The sequence below is a fragment of the Microtus ochrogaster genome, chromosome 4 (genome assembly GCF_000317375.1).
Source record: "Microtus ochrogaster isolate Prairie Vole_2 chromosome 4, MicOch1.0, whole genome shotgun sequence".
Classification (NCBI taxonomy): Eukaryota; Metazoa; Chordata; class Mammalia; order Rodentia; family Cricetidae; genus Microtus; species Microtus ochrogaster.
The window spans coordinates 57,558,904-57,576,197 of record NC_022011.1 but is presented as its reverse complement, the minus strand read 5'-3'; positions in this window follow the sequence as shown (position 1 = coordinate 57,576,197).

Here is a 17,294-nt window from a genome sequence, read left to right as displayed (position 1 = left end):
AAAAAAAAAAAAAAAAAAGCTAAAGCAGTGTTTTAAATAATATAGTTTCTGAGTGATTATTTTGGGGCTGAGCTGCCAAGAACACATTAGCAGCTCCTTGCAGCAATAATGTATATAAATATTATATACATATGTAGAACATCCAAATATTTGCCTTTTGATAACTAGGAGCATAAATTAGAAAAAAGAAGAATTAAATTGTTATTTTAAAATGTTTACTTATTTTATTTTATGTGTGTGCATGAGGGTCTGCATGTATATATGTGTACTATATTCATGCCTGGTACATGGAGTCCAGAAGAGAGTGTCGACTTCTCTGAAACTGAAGTTACAGGCTGTCATGTGAGACCCTCATGTCAAACTCAGTACTTAGTATTCAGACACAGCTAGCTCTGCCTCATGAGGACCTGACAGAGTAGGTCACCCCTGCCTCACCCCTGCATGCAGGGCAGGCAGTATCTTTCCCTTTAAAAGTCAAAACTCTGCCTATTTTTCTCTCTTCGTCTTCTTTCTTTCTCTGTATCTCTCTGTCTCTGTCTCTTCTGCCACTCCTGTCCCCAGAGGCCTGTCTCTTCCCTTCCCTCCCCCATTTCCCTTTCCCTTTCTCTCAATAAAACCTCCCATGTAAGAGCATAAGCTCCTTCTTATGTCATTTCTGTCTCTCACCCACAATAGGCTCTCATCCTCCAAGGTCTCTCATGCACAGAATCGTATTAGTCAGGTCCTCTGTAAGAACAAGCATCAAGTGTTCTTAGCTGCTGAGCTATCTTTTTTCCTTTCAAAATAATTATTCTTGCTTCATAAATATCATATACGGAGTCCATATTTATCATGAAATAAGATATATGATTAACACAAATATTCATATTTGAGGTCAAGAGAAAGTAGAAAAGCAAGGCATTTTATAAATGGTGAACCTTCCAGTTGTTAGTGTGCGTGCTGTGTATCACACCATCTGCATAGGTCAGGGACAGCTCAACATGGGAGCACTCTCATCTATTAGCTTTCCCCATATGTGCTTTAGTAATCATCAGTGCTGAAGGACGGCATTCAATGATGGAGACACTGTGGAGCAGACAGCGGGGTTTCGAAAAACATAACTCACACTGAATCTGTAACTCACCTCTCTGGTCTTGTGACTTCTCTTAGCATCCTGAGCAGAACAGGGTCTGGACTCTGCAGATATCATCTCAGCCTCTAGCCTACACATTCAGGGAGATCATCTTAGTTTCACAGTGTGGTGTGGAAGAACACAAAACTTCATGAGGGCTTTAGTGAGCTTTCTTCACTTTGAATATGAAGGCAACTGATGACTATTAGTGAGTGTTAACCAAGGTTTCTGTCATGCCTGGTCCCAGAGCCGTTTGTTCCAAAGAATGCACAGAGATATACTACATTAATTATAAACTGGCTTGCCTATTAGCTTGGGCTTCTTTTTAACTAATTCCTACATCTTAAATTGGCCCATTATTTTTGCCCTATGTTGGCCAAATGGCTTCGTACCTTGATCAGTGAGGCATTCTCATCTTGCTTCATCTGCATCTGGGTAACAACTGCAGACTGACTCTTTCCTGTTCCCAGAATTCTCCTGTTCTCATTGTCCCACCTCTACTTCCCGCCTGGTCGCCCCATCTATACTTCCTGTCTGGCTACTGGCCTATCCATGTTTTATTAAAATATAAGTGACAAATCTTTACAAAGTTTGTCCACAGCACTTCCCCCGACTTTCTTTTTCAAAAGAGGAATTCTGAATCTAAGCTCCTTTGTTTAGCTTTTCTCCTGATCATTATCTATAACAACTTGTAAATAATATTCTAAACAAAGGCAAACATCCATATCCGTTTTTGGGGAATGTGGGCCTAGTTTTTTTTAGGCTACTTACTGCTTATTGGGGGTTCTAATAATCTTATGGGGACCTAAAGAAAATTTAGAAGTATTATCAAGTCCTGACTGGAGTATTGTGTGAGACTTGATCATCTCAGGCAGCAGTGTTGAAACTGTTCTGGTTTTAGAACTCAGACATCTGGGACATCTGCTCCTATTGGAATTTCCTCATGGGATCTTCCTTGATAAACGTGATTTTTCTCAACCCAGAATGTATCCATAACCTCTCATTTTTTTATGGAAACAAACACAAAACCTCTTCTCCAAATTAATATAACTTTTGACTTAAATTTTGAAGTCAAGGCATTTTCAAAATATGTATGTTGGATTAACACAGCAACATTTATAATCAAATGTCTTTAATCAGCTGTTGTTCCTTCCTCAACTATCAAACCATTAAAAGACAACATAATAATGTGCAGTATCCAGACTCTGTTTATATATTTTTTATCTTTACATGGCTTTATTTTAAACTCTATTTATTTTACTTTTATTTTTAATTTTTTTAGACTAGGTTTCGTTGTGTATCTGGATGTCCTGGCACTCACTCTATAGACCAAATTGTCCTTAAACTCACAGAGATCTGCCTGCCTCTGCCTCCCATGTTTTGGGAATAAAGTGTGTGTCACCACACCCAACTTATCTCTCTCTCTCTCTCTCTCTCTCTCTCTCTCTCTCTCTCTGAAAGGACTTTCTCCTTTTTCTCTTTTCTCCCAAGCCTTCATATATTTTTAAACCCACTGTAAACTGTTTAGAGGTTTTTTTTTTTTTAAATCTGGATTTATTTTTACTGTATATCTCTTTTTCTGACCACATGAGTCTTTAATTTGCTAAGCAATATGGCTAGGATTAAAGCTGTGGCTTTGACAGCTGGATGCACACCCTTCCTTAGCTTTCTGAGAGTCTAGCTTTATGGTAGAAATACTGGTGGGAGCCATGTTTATTGCCACAAATCTATGGAGTTACAAGGTTCCTGCCACCACCAAAAAGCTTGCTGTTGGCTATTCATAAACATCATTTTAGTGTTTGCTGATGGTCCTCTTAAAACAGCTACTAGGTTTTTGCAGCTAAATCTGAGTCAGAAAGCTCCAGCAAACAGAGCCCATCTGAAAAAAAACTGCTGCTACCAAGAAGATGTGCTTAACTCTGTTCTTTTGTGTCTAGAACTACTCCCCAAAATCTCATGTTTTAAGTTGATTTAGCTGTCCATGTTGGTGGCATTTTGTTGACAGAGATTTCTGTCCCATAGCCATTCAGTCCCAAAGAAACAAACAGAGGTCTGCATAAACCAGAAACTGGTTGGCCTATTAGCTCAGGTTTCTTATTAACTATTTCTTGTCTATGAATTATCTTGTCTTACTAACTAATTCTTGTTCATTATTCTTAGCTATGTTGGCCATGTGACTTGGTACCTTTATCAGTGTGGCATTCTCATCTGCTTTGTCTGTGTCTGCATAATGACTATAGACTGATTCTCACCTGTTCCTAGAATTCTCCTGTTCTTGTCACCCTGCCTCTACTTCCTGCCTGGTTACTGGCCAATCCACATTTTATTAAAATACAAGTGTATTTATAAAAATACAAATCTTTACAAAGTACAAGATCATTGTCCGACAGCAAGTGTTCCCCTGTAGGAATTATTTTACTTCTCTGGATCTAAGAAAAGGAATACATTAATTCTACATATATGGGCACAATGATATTCAAATATTTTTCTACTTAAACAGCAGCTCAAAAATCTAAATCAATTAAATTTTTAATCTTTGAAACAATGTATACTGATTGCACCCATCCTTTCCTCCTTTCCTCCAACTATACTTTAGACCTGCTGCCAACATATTTCCCTCCCAACTTCATGTTCTCCCCCACATACACATTCAATCCATTTAGTGGTGTGTTGTCATCCATTAAGGCATGCACAACCCACCAGTAGCCATCCCTCAGAGAAAAGTGACTCTCCCTCTATTGTCTATTACCTTATAATAGTTCTTTGGTTAAGGGCACTGGATGCCCTCTTTTCCCCATGAAAGATTTTTATAAGTACTACATGATAACCAGTTATGCCAAAGTAGCTCTAACATGATGAATTTATAATTAACTTGATCTTGTGCAGCTATTCACCACTGCTATGAATTCATGTATGCCTCAGCCATGCCATGTCCAGGAATCAAAGTCTCATATCTATCACATATCCATCTTTCCCCCTTTTTGAATGGCTCTGATCATGGGTAGGGGCTTGCTGCAGTAGTCCTATCTATTGATAAACACTTATAGACACTTATTCTCAACACGTGACATAGTTACATGTCTCTACATTAACGGCCACTCTTAAAATAGGAAGTTTTTCTGACCAAGGTTGAGAATGGCCCAGATTTAGGCACAAAAACATAAATACAACAAGTCAGACAGCATAACCATTTAGCAAACAATATAGTTTTTATTTCTAACGTGATTATTATTGATCTCTGAAAAGCCAAACGTCATACTGACTGAACAGAGTATATTTGTGGTCTGAATTAGAAAATTAAATTAAAATTATTTGATTTACCTTGTCACTTTATTTCACTTCTCTACTAAATTAATATATTTTAAAAATATTTGCTCAATAAATTATATTGATAAACAAAAGGACTGACTGTTCCTTTGCCACATACATTTTGTTAATACTGTCAATGTTCTACATTTATTAACTTCTATCACTTCCTCCACGCACTGAAACTATTCTCTGGGGGGAGCAGAGCCAGTATCTCCCTTCATGTTACTGTATGTAGACAGAAATCTGCAGAAAGGTATTTACAAATTTCTTTGCATTTTACCACTTGGAGCTAATTCTCCAATTTAAAATGCCTTTTCTTTTCTTATTGAATATTGGATCTATTCATTGTCTTCCATTTTTATAAGCTTTAAAAAGATGATTAATTTCAGCTTTAAACATGTGTGCATGTGTGTGCAAGGATATGTGCTTGCATGTGAGGAGTGTGCTCATACATGGTTGCATTCCCAGGTCAGGACACAATTGTTAGGATCTGTCAGACTGGGTGTTGACAACTGAACTCATGGCCTCTACATTTGAAACCCTTGAGCAGGCTCTCTAGAATCTGGGTTTTTTAGTTCCATTTTCTTTTTTCATTTTAATTTGTTTTTATTTCAGTGTAACCTGCAGTAAGTGAAAGAAAAACAGGCCAGAGTTATTAGCATTTACAATGCTTGCCCCGAAAAGAGACGTCAAAGCAAATTTCATTAAGACTGAAGAAAAAAACTCCAATTAAACACAACAAATCTATTTTCAAATATTCATGTTAGACTAAATCCTAAGAAAGCCTTTGGTGAATATCTAATTGTTTTTTGAGGAAGTATGCTAGTCTGTGTCCCAAGCAGGCTTTTGACTTCTGATCTGCCTTTCTAATCTCTAGAACACTAAGACTACAGATATGGGCTATGACAAGAGATCATAATTATTTCTCCAAAATAAATTTCTAAAAACAAAATTAGGGCACAAAACAAAGTTTAGGAACATAGTTAACACACTGACAATTTCTCCCCAATAAAATCATACTAATTTGTACCCTCATATGCCGTGCTCAAGAAATATTGATATTTCTCAACTTTTTTCCTGGTTATTCATACTTTATAGTGAATAGGGTCTGGCTTACCATCTCCAGGCTTTATTCCCCAGGAAGACTGGATGAACTACTTGCTTTTCAATTATTTCCTTTGAATTTTTTGCAGCCACAATCTATTTTTATGAGATATTTTTATTCGCTGATATTCATTTATCATTTGAAATATTTGCCATTTGGGGGTATTATGTTATAAATATGTATTTTCATTTTTTGTCTTTTAACTTTTTTCCATGCTACTTTTTAGGAATTATGAATATATTTGAAATAAAGTTATTTTCTTTTATACTTTCTTCTTGTACTTCAAAGTGCTTCTTATACATAAAATTGACTTCTGTGTTACCAGCATTATGTGTACTTAATTTAGTTATTTGCATACTTGGAATTTTTAGAACCAGAAAGCCTCCCTGTATGGTCCTGTGGGTCTGTTTGAATAAATTCTGCACTGATATGAACCAGTTTTTATAACCAATGGGACTGCTAAACACTTGTCTAAACTTTAAAAACATTCTTCCTGTTTGCTTAAATTTATATAACATGTTAAATTATGAATAGTAATATTGAATTAGAACCCTAATTTGAGAAATTAGTGTCAATGAGAGCTGCAGTGCAATATTTCTATAAAATAACTACCAAGTTATCCTTTAGCAGTACCTTGTTGTCAGAAGTTTCTGTCCCACTTGGTCTCATACCTGTTCAGTCCCAAAGAAAACCACAGAGGTTTATATTAATTATAAACTTTTGGTTTATTAGCTTATTGGCTTAGTATTAGCTAGCTCTTATAACTTAAATTAACCCATAATTCTTACTCTGTTTAGTTACATGGCTTGGTACCTTTTCATCATTGAGACATTTTTATCTTGCTTCTACTGTGTCTGGCTGGTCTGTGCCTCTACCTTTTGTCTTCCCAGAATTTTCTTAGACTGGTTGCCCCATCTATGCTTCCTGCCTGACTACTGGCCAATCAACACTTTATTATTATTATTATTATTATTATTATTATTATTATTATTATTATTATTATTTCAACATGAATGGCAAATCTTTTTTATTAAAAATTTCTACCTTCTTACCTCCTCCCATTTCTCTCTCACTCCCCCCACTCTCTCTCCCCCCTCCTTCTCCATTACTAAGAGAAGTCAGGGTGTCCTGCCCTGTGGGAAGTCCAAGGCCCTCCCCCCTCCATCCAGGTCTAGGAAGGTGTACATCCAAACAGACTAGGCTCCCAAAAAGCCAGTACATGCAATAGAATCAAAACTCAATGCCATTATCATTGGCTTCACAGTCAGCTCCTATTGTCAGCCACATTCAGAGAGTCTGGTTTGATCACATGCTCATTCAGTCCCAGTCCAGCTGGATTTGGTGAGCTCCCATTAGATCAGTCACACCATCTCAGTGGGTGGGCACCCCCCTAGCGGTCCTGACTTCCTTGCTCATCTTCTCCTTCCTTCTGTTCTTCATCTGGACCTTGGAAGCTCAGTCCAGTGCTCCAGTGTGGGTCTCTGTTTCTATCTCCATCCATCACTGGATGAAGGTTCTATGGTGATTTGCAAGATATTCATCAGTGTGACTATGGGAGAAGGTCAGTTCAGGCACCCTCTCCTCTGCTGCCCAAGGACCTAGCTGGGGACATTCCCTTGGACATCTTCCTCTCTAGAGCCAAGTCTCTTACCCAGGATAGCCGAAACAATCCTATACAATAAAAGTACTTCTGGAGGTACTTTTTCCTGACTTCAAACTCTATTACAGAGCTACAGTGATGAAAACAGCTTGGTATTGGCATAAAAACAGGTATGTTGACCAATGGAATTGAATCGAAGATGCAGACATTAATCCACAAACCTATGAACACCTGATTTTTTGACAAAAGAGCTAAAATTATGCAATGGAAGAAATAAAGCATCTTTAACAAATGGTTCTGGCATAACTGGATGTCAACCTGTAGAAGAATGAAAATAGATCCATATCTATCACCATGCACAAAACTCAAGTCCAAACGGATTAGAGACGTCATATAAATCTGACCACAGTGAACCTGATAGAAGAGTAAGTGGGAAGTAGTCTGCGACACATGGGCTCAGGAGACCACTTCCTACGTATAACCCCAGTAGCACAGACGGTAAGAGCAACAATGAATAAATGGGACCTCCTGAAACTGAAAAGCTTCTATAAATCAAAGGACACTCTTATTAAGACAAAAAGGCAACCTACTGAATGAGTGACAAATCTTTACAGTGAACAAAAAAGCATTATCCCATGGCAGTACCTGCCTTCTATCCCCATATGCAATTTGGGATGTAAAATGAGCATCTTCTTTTGTGGTAAATTATCTTTCCCCTTCCAAAAGTCGAGGCAACTTCTACCATTTTAACCATTTTTTTCCCCTATGAGATATAACCAGATTTAATTTTTCCTATATGGGAGGATTCTTCCATTAGGGTTCATTTATTTTTATCCCAGTCTCTGCGGCATCTTTGTGCTTTGTATCACATTTCCTCCCAACAATCAGTTTGCTTTGCTACTTTTCTCTGGCAAGAGAGTCAGCCCTCAACAGCAGGGCCAGCATTCTCACAGTTGGAGTTTCTTCTTCCCTCCCCATTCTCCAGAACTTCCATCTGTCGGGTCCATTGCCCTCTTTCTGTGAGCCACTTTTGTCCAATGTCCCATGGGTTCACCAGTGACAGACTGTGAGGCAGCATATCTGTCACTGTATGTGCAAGAGGACTTGCTGTAAACACTCAAAAACAACAACCCAGAAATTAGGAACAAGTGACAAGAAGGCGGTTCATGAAAAACACAGGCTATACAAACAGTGATTTCCGAACAGAAAGCTAATACAGAAGTCAGTATTCTTTTTATAAACATATATATCTTTTCATTTTTCACTATAGAAATGTAAATTTTATGTTAGATTTTATTTTTTTATTACATAAACCTATTTTTATTTAATTAACTTATTTTAAGTCCCAACCACAGCCTTCCCTTCCTCCTCCCCTCCCTTCTGTTTTGGCCTCAATCCACCCCTGCTGCAGTGAGACCAGGTACTTCTCCCTGTTTTCAGGCTGAACATGGTAAAACAATTTAGGAGTGGGTTCCCAGGAGCCAACCAAAGCACTAGGGACAGCCCCATTAGGAGTCCTACAAATAGACCAAGCTACAGAACTCTAACATATAAGCAAATATAAAATATTTGTAGGAATATGGATGAGAGATTATTTATTGAAGCAGAAATGACTCAATGACAGTTGCATTATCAATATGCTTGGCAGTTTATGAAAGGTAAAAACCTGTACAGCCTTCAGGCATCTCAGAAGATTGCAGTGTCCCTTTTGGGTGGCTAAATTGGGGTCTCCTTCAGACAGATCATGTGTCCTTTGCTTCTGCAAGGCAATTCTACCTGTGTCCACTTCTTTCAGGCTGCATGGATGGTCTTTGCTTTTTACTTTCAATTTGTCTGGCTTCCATGAGTCTTCTTTGAAGCTTTACTGTTAAAGGGCAGTTCTCACAGGGTTTACTATTTATACACACTTGGGAATGCAGTGGTCTAGTGAATCTGGTCAATTGCAGGCACTTCCAGAAGAGATTTTGAGTTGTTTACTTCCTGTCTTTATGGAGCTTCCCTACAGGATGGAGTGTTTTATCTTCCCCAGGAACATACTGTTTTTTGCCTTTTTGTAAACATGCTCTCCTAAAGTATCAAATTGTTTCCCTTTCCCTGAAAATCCTATGACTTAAAAACTTTCCCTCCAAGATGGAAGGTTTTAAACTCAGAGGAAGATCTTTTGGAAACAGAGTCATCTGTGTTGTTCACACAGGCCTCAGACTCACAATCCTCCTGCCTCTGTTTTTGAATGCTAGATTTATAGGTGTGCATCATATTGTTTTGTTTTAAAATATAATTTCGTATGCATTCACACAAATATCTTTCAGGCGAGATTGGGTAGAAATAAGCAAAAGGATATAAATATTAACTTAATAAAATAATATGAAATCATAGAAAAGGAAATGATAACAAGAATTTTTGTATTCAAGTTTTGCATAGAACCATCTGGTCAACAAATTTTATGAGGAAAACAGAGTTTGAAAGTCTGAGCAAATTTAGACTTGAAAAACATTTGCTGATTTGTTAATGTAAATATGGAGAGTAACTAAATGTGTGCTTGAAAGTCACCAGTTTCAAGAAGTTAAAAGTCACAGTTCTGTGAGGGTGTTTCTTAGAACATCCTCTGCTTTCCAAACATGTCTAGATACCATGGCAGCTGATTATTCAAGCGCCTTTCTTTCTGACCACTAAAATAACAATTGATTAGCTAATATTTAAATTTAAAGCTATAATATCTCTTTGCTTAATTCTTTTTTTTCCTTTAAGCTGAGGAAATATCTTGAGTAAAATAATAATTGCTAGAGAGGGTGAAATGACTCTGTGGGTACGGGTATCTGCCCCCAACTGTAGTGACTCTTATCCCCAAGGAAAGAGCAGATCCATCAAATTTTCCTCTGAACTTCCACAACATTCTCTCTCACATACCCATATATACACACATAATAAATACATGTAATAAAATGTTTGAAGAATAATGCTTTTAGATTCATGAAAACTATGCTTGGTGAATATGACAGAACACCTCATAGCATCAGAGAGAAAAATTGTGGGTAGAGAGCCACTGAGGAAAGAAAAAAGTCAGAATAGATGTGGAATAAAATTGCCAGGTACAATTAGATTTGGACACACACACAACAATGAAACAAATCTCTTTTCGTTCAGTATTGGCAGAGACAAAGTACTTGAGGATCTTCTTCGGAAAGCCACTAGCCCTTGGCAAATGAGTTTACTAGACATGAGAGACACTGCCAAGAGGCAGCAATTCTCATGGAAATTTCTCAGGCATTGCCCTGGGAAATGGTGTCTCCTGAATGTTACCTCTCTGATAGTGTTTGATGGCTGCCTTCTGATAGAGTCCGTACACACTGCTTTTATTTGCTGAGTTATCTTTTTACACTGACGTCCTGATGGAAGGAAATCAGCCCAAAACTCCTCCAATATAGGCCTTATTTTATGAAATGTCAAGTAAATTGTTTTTCAACTGAATTTTCTTTAAAACTGAAAAACGTTCCTGAACCATGCCCAACTCCTTTTTGTGAACTTTTATTCTAAGTACCAGTTAATAGCCCTATAATATAGAAGACTTTTTCACAGGCGTTAGAGCCTTTTGAATAATTTTTATTTGAATAAATCTCAGTGGCAGTTTCATATTGTGATAGTCAAAGTTATGTTTTAAGTTTTAATTGCTGTGCCTATAACATCCATGAAACAAAAATGCCTCTAACCCCTTTTCCAAGACAGATACTTCCTGAAATGCTAGAGGCTACTGTTTTTGCAAGATACCAAGCCATGTATTTTCACTCTTCCCCCAACAAGTTTGTTAAGCTCAACAGTCCAGGATGTGCTTGGTCACATGTAAGTGGAAGGTATGTGGGCAGGAAGCCTATCAGAAATTATATTTGCCCCAGATTGGACCCGATGAGAAATACAGTGGCCTTATGGGTTTGCATTTAGAAGCCTCTTCAAGATGTTACCTGTCGCCTTATTCTGGGGACCCCAAAATGGCCCTGGCCAGAGTCTGTCTTCTTGGCCAGTATTCATTAAAGCTTGCTTAAAATTTGGCTCAATTTTTTGCCTGGCAATCTTATTTACTTCCCATAACCAGGAGGATAGCTATATGGATTTCTTTGGGAGAGAAAAGTGAGAAGGGGAGGTTGGAGGGAACTTGGGGGAAACGAGATGATAGGGATAAAGGAAGGTTGGATAGGGGAGCAGGGAAGCACATATCTTAATTAAGGGAGCCATCTTAGGGTTGGCAAAGGACTTGGACCTAGAGGGGCTCCCAGGTGCCCAGGGCAATGTCCCCAGTTAGTTCCTTGGGCAGCTGAGGATAGGGAACCTGAAATGACCCTATCTTATAGCCATACTGATGAATATCTTGCATATCACCATAGAACCTTCATCTGGCGATGGATGGAGATAGAGACAGAGACCCACACTGGAGCACCGGACTGAGCTCCCAAGGTCCCAATGAGGAGCAGAAGGAGGGAGAACATGAGCAAAGAAGTCAGGACCACAAGGGGTGCACCCACCCACGGAGACAGTGGGGCTGATCTATTGGGAGCTCACCAAGGCCAGCTGGACTGTGACTGAAAAAGCATGGGATAAAACCGGACTCTCTGAATATGGCGGACAATGAGGACTGATGAGAAGCCAAGGACAATGGCACTGGGTTTTGATCCTACTTCATGTTCTGGCTTTGTGGGAGCCTAGCCAGTTTGGATGTTCACCTTCCTAGACCAGGATGGAGGGGGGAGGACTTTGGACTTTCCACAGAGCAGGGAACCCTGACTGCTCTTTGGACTGGAGAGGGAGGGGGAGAGGAGTGGGGGGAGAGGGGGAGGAGGGGGAGGGAAATGGGAGGCTGGGAGGAGGCGGAAATTTTTTTCTTTCAGTAAAAAAAAAAAAAAAGAAAAATATTTGGCTCAAAAAATGTGGAGCTGGTTTTTCTCTCATGACTCTCAGGCTTAACAGTGTGACCCATGAGCAAGCATCCATGCGACACAGTTTCAGTGGAAGAATAAAGATTTTCATTTTATTTTTAAAGTACTGTATATTTCATTTTGACAATAAAAAGGTAATATGTGCCAATCTTACACCATTTGTGAATTGCAAACAAATTGAAAAAATCGAAAAAAACTGAATGTTCTCTACCCAAATAAAGTTACAAGTTATAATTTTCTGTGTTTCATTTCAGATTGATTTTAAGGAATATCTTTCAACTTCTTTTAAAGTACTACTCTTCTATAATCAGTAAATTAAATAAAAATGAAATTTTAAATAACCACTCAGTAATAACTGGCACAGATATTTAGTAATTTGCCTTCTAGCATCCTAGTCTATAGTCCTTTTCCTTTATTTATTCATTATTCTGTAAAATTCTGTATTCTGAGGTTTAGAATTCCACAAGTAGTGTAAGAAAAGTAAGGCAGAAAAAAAACAGACTTGGTACAGCATGCTGCAGATGGCTTTATTGGAACAGCTGCTCTGGAATGAAGGCTGAACAAACTCATAGGGATGGATATTCATATACATACATATACATGCATATATATGCATATATATGTATATATAATGTGTGTAAGTGTGTGTGTGTGTGTGTGTGTGTGTGTGTTAACCAGGAAGTTTAAACTCTGTTTTGTGGTAGGACTGGGAGCAGCGTGAGTTGCTTTTCACACATGAGCGTATTGTTTCTGTAGGTGGAGCAGAAAAGTCAGACTGGAGTTAAGCTATTCTTTATGGCTTGGAGTTCTTCCCCAATGTAGCTTGACTCAATGCCTCATGGGCTGAGGCTATTTCCCAACAATCACAGCAGAAACCATCATTTTATTTGCTAAGTGTTACCTTTAATCCTACATGCTAATTTGAGGATCATTGAGGAGACTGGCTTTTGGACAAACATGAGGCATTCTCCACATCATGATTGGTTTTGAGAGCATCTGTGAGAGACTGTCTTGACTCGCTTCCTGTGGGAAGACTCATCTTGATCATGGACTTGACCATTTCCTAGGCTAGAATCCTGGGCCACATACAGTCGAGAAAGGAAGCTGTGCATAACCTCAGAAAGGCAAACTCCACATAGTCTCTCTCGTATGGAAAAGTTTAACCAATCATTTTCAAGTATGGGTAACTATTGGCTCTTGATGCCCTTTAGAGGTCTGAGAAATAGAAAGCTACCATGAAAGGAAAAGATTGGGAGGAGGAAACGATTAAATTGGCAGTAGGAGCAAGGAATTGTAGAAGAGGAAGGAGTGAGGAGGATGGGGGACCAAAACTAACAATGCATGACAGAACCATTAACAACGGCAATAAAAAATTTTTAAATACTCTGAAATAGTGAACTAGAGTTTAAAATCATGTCTACCAAAGGCAATCAGAAGCCGAATCTATAAGCATACCAATATAGCAACAGAAACCTTGTGCTAAAACAAGCAAGGAAAAAAATAAAGGAGAAAATGAGCTGTTATGGGCCTGGTCAAGGTGCAGTCTGATTCTATGAGCTGACGAGATGTGCATTAATAACAAAGCACAAAAACAAAAACAAGCAAACAAAAATACTCAAAGAGAAACACAAAACACATGTGTCATGTGGTTCCTTTAGCTAATTGATTGAAACAATTGCTGCAGGAGATGGCAAAGCATAGCCCCCTCCACCTGTGGTTCCTGAGATGCAGGAAGCAATTCCCTCCAGGCACCAAAGTAGCAGCTAAATGAGCATATTACTTGAGGGCCAAGGAGAAAACACCTACCTTCCCCAAGGACCAATACTTTGACATCTACCTATACATGTGGCAATGTTACAGATGATTCTGGTTATAGCAATTCTACTAGTGTACTTGCTCTCCATGTTCTTTTTCACCTTCCACAACAGTGGCTTCTGAAAATATGGATGTGCTGTACAATACTATGAGTCTTTCTGATCTGACAGAGCGGACAGGCATTAAAGCTGTAAAGTAGGTTATGGGAAGAAAAACCTGATTGATGAAAGAATTGGGTAAATTTGGGGAAAATGCAGTAATTGTTCTTTGCCTGATTATAAAACTTGGCAATAATTATACTGAAGCAGAAAGGGACTTAGCTATGATGAATAAAGTTTCTGAAGAACATAGGGCTTTAGGGCTGCCTGCCTATGACCTTATAAATCAAAATTGGAATTGTGAGGAGCAACGATGGGAAAGGTACGACAATGGAGTGAAACCTACTGAGCTATGCTTCCGTAAACTGCAAGTAGTTAGCCTCTGAGGTGAAAACATCTGAGGTGTTTTATGATTAACTCAGCTAAGAATTAAGAATATAGTGGCTGGCATAAGACTTGGGAACTGGGAAAATGTCATAATGAATTATGATGCTATGATTTCAAAGACTTTATACTTCTTGTGAACTGTTTTGCCCATGTAGTGATTAACCTGTGGCAAGAAAAAAATAATCTTTTTCCTTGTGTAAATTTGCAATAAAAGATTGAGGTTTGAAGCTATGGGTAGAAGAAGAACCTGCCCAGCAGCTGATAGACTGTCAGCTTGCATCACAATCCTTTGTTATGTACTCATTTTGCCTACCAGACATCCTAGATTTGAGATGCACTTTTCTGCTGAGGCTGGTCCCCCACATATTGCTTACTGCTTAAGACTTTCTATGGGATCTTGGTTGTTAAGAAAACAATGTGGGTGATTTTCTGTTTTGACTGACAGGCTTGGGTTATATAAATCTTCCTTTAAGAGGCATGTCCTGTCCTGTGATATCTTACTTTAATCATGCACACCCACTAATTATACATAGGTATAATTGTTAAGTAGGAATGTTTGCCTCAAACTTTTCACTCAGAGAACACAGTTTGTCTTGCTGTTTGCATGCTCCCAGTCAACACAGGCTAAAGCAGTCCTCTGTCTCAAGTTCCCAAATATGTTCCAGAATATGTTTAACCATAAAAGAAGAGTTACCATAGGATCCTAAGGGAAGAAAACTCATGATATAATTTGGAACATCATGTCCATGCTGTTAATGCAGGTAGGTGTCTAGGTAAGCAGGTGATTGTTAGGAAAAAGCTATGTACACAACTCAAGCTGAGTGCTTGCCCAGGTGGCTAAGCTACTTCTATATTTTCTTGCCTCAGAAACACTTCTTAGGGATGTTTTCATCATGGTAAATGAGAGAGGAGTCAGAGTACAAAACCCAGAAGCAGTGGCCCTACTGAGAGATAGGCCTTGCTGCCCTCTCTGACTAGGGAAGATCTGCAAGTCTTTAGATATATATGAGGTGAGCTTTACCTACATCAGAGGCACTGACCTGGGTAGATGAGTGGTACCCTCAGTGCTTGCTCAAGAGTGAAAGCATTTGTACAAATCATTTGCTCTGGGTAGGAACACTGATAAGCTGCCTTCAGGAGAGAGGGCCGGAATCAGGATAAGCTTCGCATACAAGTCTCATATTTTATTCTGGGTATGTTGGTACACACTCTGTCCAGCAAAAGAAAACAAAACTCATTTCTGAAAGAAGTACATCATTATGTAAGATTCAAATTACTTCTTAAAATATTAATTGTGCAAGTAAAAATCAAAGATAATGAAGTAGGTGGCAGGATGCAAATATATAAAATAGAACTAGTCAAAAACAAATTAATATATCTTAATACAAAAAAAATTTAATAAGAACCAGGTGGCAATGCCTTTAATTCCAGCACTTGTGAGGAAGAAGCAGGTGGATCTCTGTGAGTTTGAGGCCAGCCTGATCTACAAGAGCTAATTTCAGGACAGGCTCCAGGGCTACAGAAAAATCCATTCTCAAAACCCCAAAAACAAACAAACAAGCAAAAACTACTACATATATTTTGTGATGGAATTACACTTAATGTTTGGGGGAAGGAAAAAAATTAAATTATTAAACAAGGAAGTAAAACTTATAAAAAGTGATACTGCATGTTGGAATCAAGTCAACTCAAAATTATAGAACTAACATATATAGTAAGTAAAACCAAAATTGATAATATGAATTTGAGATATGCTAGAGCTTGAAAGAACCTCAAAGAATATTCCATAAATAGAAACAGACAGGACAATGAAGAAGAGAACCTGAGAGGAACTCTCCTATTCTTTTAACTGAAGAAGTAAAACCACAAAGCCAGAATGGGCCACAGAAAATAGTGGATGTGAATTTCCCAGAACTTATGAAGTAAAAACAAACAACAACAACAACAAAGCAAAGCATGAAAAGGTGAAAAGTAGGCAGACATTGTCCTCGTAGGAATAGTGTGGATGAGACTCTCCTGATCATTAGAGGCACCGTTAGAGACCAGAGTCCAGACAAGCCTCTCCAAGATGCTGACAGCCATGGTGATGAGCTAATCTTTTCACTCTGAGATTGTGTCTTAAGAGCAGCAAACGAGCCGGGTGGTGGTGGCGCATGCCTTTAATCCCAGCACTTGGGAGGCAGAGGCAGGCGGATCTCTGTGAGTTCGAGGCCAGCCTAGTCTACAAGAGCTAGTTCCAGGACAGGCTCCAAAGCTACAGAGAAACCCTGTCTCGAAAAAAACCAAAAAAAAAAAAAAAAAAAAACCAAAAAAAAAAAAAAGAGCAGCAAATGAATCATCTGCCGAAAAGTAACTAGAAACGTGGTATTGCCAGAACACACGCCCATCAAAACAACAAATGCAATCAAAACACGACAGAGACAGAACGGAATAAAGCGCCAACCCAGTGGAGCTGCTGAGAAGAAAGAAAAGACACAATGTCACTTTAAGAGTATATGGAAACGAGTGATGTTGGTAAAGAGCAATTACAAAAAGTACTGCTGGATTTAAAGTTCATTATGTTACTCTATGAAATATTGTTGAGGAAGCCAGTGAATGGTGTAAAAGCATGTGAATATGTTGCTTAAGAATGATGGTAAATGATTGAAATACAAATGCCTCTCAAAGGTACATAAATAGCAGTATTTAAATCAGCAGTGTATGTTCAATAAAAGTCATTTAGTGGAAATCCACTAATTAAATCTTTGACTACAGGAGAGAAAAACAATGCTGATAAATGCCACACAAAGTAATAGTGACCCTGTCAATCTTCACTCTGCACAAGTAGCTTTTAAATAACTATATCACCATGAATATTAGGTTGTCTTGTTAAAAATAGCATGATAGCTGGGAGTGGTGGTGCACAATACAGCACTCAGGAGGCAGAGGCAATCGATCTCTATGA